This window comes from Brienomyrus brachyistius, chromosome 5 (assembly GCF_023856365.1).
Source record: "Brienomyrus brachyistius isolate T26 chromosome 5, BBRACH_0.4, whole genome shotgun sequence".
NCBI lineage: Eukaryota > Metazoa > Chordata > Actinopteri > Osteoglossiformes > Mormyridae > Brienomyrus > Brienomyrus brachyistius.
In genome coordinates, this window is record NC_064537.1 from 2,082,501 (window position 1) to 2,085,960 (window position 3,460).

The 3,460-nt window shown below is 44.7% G+C and overlaps 1 pseudogene; it reads right to left on the bottom strand.

Annotated features, from left to right (window-relative positions):
• Window positions 1-2,971: 2,971 nt before the first annotated feature.
• LOC125743214 (U1 spliceosomal RNA) lies at window positions 2,972-3,123 on the bottom strand (annotated as a pseudogene).
• Window positions 3,124-3,460: the final 337 nt, after the last annotated feature.

The window sequence follows — 3,460 nt, forward strand, 5'->3', positions numbered from 1 at the left end:
TGTGTGTGTGTGTGCCCATGTGTGTATGTGTGTGTGCCCGTATTTGTGTGTCTCGGCAATGGATCAAAGGCAGTTGACATCAGAGTTGCGAAGTGATGTGCCAGTGGCCGTCGAGGTCTGCGGGACGAGCCCCTCCCCTCCTTGCCTGCAGTGAAGCTTACATTGCCACCTGGCTTTGACACTGCTTTGCAGTGCTCTGCACTTTCTCTAGGTTCTCTTTCTAGCCAACAGATGCTTTTTATGGGGTCAAGCCCTGGAGATAAGGGCCTTGCTCAGGGGCCCACAGTGAAAGCACACTGCGGACGCTGAGATTTGAACTGGCGATTTTCAGATCACAGACACAGCCCTCTAACCTGCTGAGGTGCACACATAAGATGTGCTGGACACCTCTGCCTTCATCCTCTCCCACTTCTGTGCTGTGGGATGAATGTATCTGGAGCCCTGCAGTGGGCAGGACCACCAAAGTGTGGTGGGTGTCTGCACCAACCTGTAGGTCCCTCTGTATGAAAGTGATGGTAGATTAATAGATGCAAATATTGTCTAGGAGCTATCAAAGCACTTCAATGAACACTATGACACAAAGGAAATCACCTCTTTTGTGTTTAAGGACTGACCTTGACTTCTTGTTATCAGGAACAAATTGCTTTGTGACAAGGGGGAACTTCCTTCTTTGTCTTGGTAACCCGATTCTCTCTTCAGCGCAGTGAATACTCCTTAAATGTACTATAGATGAACACCCAAGGGAAGTTATGAAGATATTCATGGATCGGGTTCAGAAACAGGAATATGGACATTGAAAGAAATAATTATTTGCCCTCCCTGCTGAATTCCTAACTAGACCTGTTTATAAAGGGAATGAGAATCTATAATTTCACTGGTAGGTTTATTTTAACAGCGAAAGACAAATTTTCAACAAAACAAACAAGAAAAATAACATTATGTACTGTACCTTGCAAAAGTATTCACCCCCCCCCCCCCTTGTTCCCTGACAACCTGGAATTTAAAAGGAATTTTAGGGGATCTGTATCATTTAATTTACACAACACAATTACCGCTTTGCAGATGCAAATTATTTTTTATTGTGAAACAAACAAGAAATGAGACAAAAAAGGAATACCTGAGCGTGCATAACTATTCACCCCCTCCCAGAGTCAATACTGCGTACAGCCACCTTTTGCAGCAATTACAGCGACGGGTCTCTTCGGGTACATCTACATATGCTTGGCACATCCTGACACTGCTATCTTTTCCCATTCTTCATGGCAAAACTGCTCCAGCTCCTTCAAGTTGGATGGGCGCCGGTTGTGCACAGTGCAGTGTGCAGTGTGCAGTGTACGTCGTGCAGTGAGCGGCTTAAAGTGCTGCTATGGGGGTGTTTTTCTGCAAAGGGTACAGGATGTTTGCGCTGCATCAAAGGAAAGATGTACAGGGCCATGTGCTGTAAAATCTCGGGTGAGAACCTCCTTCCTTGAACCAGCGCACTGAAAATGCAGTGTGGATGGATCTTCCAGCAAGACGACGACCCTAAGCATACGGCCAAGGCAACAAAGGAGTGATTCAAGAAGAAGCTCATTAAGGTCATGGGGGCCCTAGCCAGTCTCCGGACCTTAATCCCATAGAAAACCCATAAACAAGTTTGATTATATAAAGGGCATTTGTTACGCCTAACTGTGTTGTCTCAGCTGTTCTGGCTGATGACATTAAATGCCATGTGGGCTCAAGCTGTGCTAATGCGTGTGTGCATGTGTGTGTGTATGCGTGTGTGTGTGGTTGTGTGAGTGTGGGTTAGGTTTATATTACATTGTGGGGACCATTTTTCAGGTCCCCACAAAGATCTGTGAAAGCAATCAAAAAAGTAAAAAAGTCTCCTGTTTTGCTTGTTCCTTATGGTTAAGGTTATGGCTGGGTGGGGGTTAGGGTTCGGGTTAGGGTTAGGGCTGGGTAAGGGTTAGGGTTCGGGTTAGGGTTAGGGCTGGGTAGGGGTTAGGGTTAGGGTTAGGGCTGGGTAGGGGTTAGGGTTAGGGCTGGGTAGGGGTTAGGGTTCGGGTTAGGGTTAGGGCTGGGTAGGGGTTAAGGTCGTCATGTTGGGGTTAGAGTTTCCCCCAAAGGAATGGAGACCTGTTGTGTGTGCGAGTGTGTGTGTGTGTGTCTGTGTGTGTATGTGCACTGCCAATCCCTCATGACCCTGATCAGGATAAGAGATTATAAGATGGATGCTTTGTCAAATATATAAATAAATGAAATACATCAATAACCATCAGATATCTTGCAGTGTTGTGTCCAGGAATGTCTGGAAGATTCCACAGTTATTTTCCAGAAATCAGTTCTGGTGTCTTTATATTTAGAATTCACTTTCCTCTCCTTTTGAATATTATTTGAATGAAATTTATTTTAAATGCTCTGAAACAATTTATCTTATCTTCCGGCATTTCAATGTATTAGCATTCTATTCTAGGGGATTAATAAAAGATATTTTACTTAGAGAAATTCTTAAAATGAACCTCAAAAAGTTGTCTCATTATTGATTTTATGCTTTGTACTAAGAAATATGTTTTCATATTTTATAAAAAGTTGTGTTTTACTGCTAATTACGCAATTATGTGCCACTGTTGCTATGGAGATATGGAGAAAAACATACCCATGGCAGAAGATGTTCATCATGTTCATGACATGGTCTCCTGCTAGCATCCTCCAATAGGATGCTCGCTCAGAAAACCCTCCCTCGCTCTCACTCAGGCCCAGAGCAAACACGGCACAATGTACATTAAAAGCACACACACACTGCCAGTGTTACAAAGTGCAGTACTCATCCCAACAAAGGAATGTGACCTCTGCATTTAATCCATATGTGACAGTGTGACATAGCAGGGGGGCAGCTAATTCAGTGCCCAGGTAGCAGTGCTACCTTGCTCAGGGAACCTCAGTGGTGCCTTGCTGGTCAGGGATTCGAACCAACAGTCTTTTCTAACCATTAAGACAGTCCTCCACTACCAGAAATTATGCAGTGGAGATTCCCACATTTGGGGAATTCGTTGGGGTCAGCACAGCCGCAGTGCAATGGCTGGGCCTCACCCTGGGTGAAGCACCTTCCTGATCATGGTATCTCCCCTGCCAGATAAGTACTGTATAACACATCCCAGCTATTAGCATTGTTACACTCTGCAGGATTTATTGCCGCTAAAGCCAGTGTTATGATGTGCAGTGCTAATCCCAGCTAATACTAGTGTTATGATGTGCAGTGCTAATCCCAGCTAATACTAGTGTTATGCTTTGCAAGGCTAATCCCAGTATTAGTCACACTGCAGTACTCACCCGTCCTAATACAAATGTTTTTCTGCCCACTACCAATCCCAGCTAACAACAGTGTTAGGCGGTACTAATCCCAACAAATACCAGTGTCATGATATACACCACTCATCTCAACAAATACCAGTATTATTGGTGGACCGATCCGCGGCTG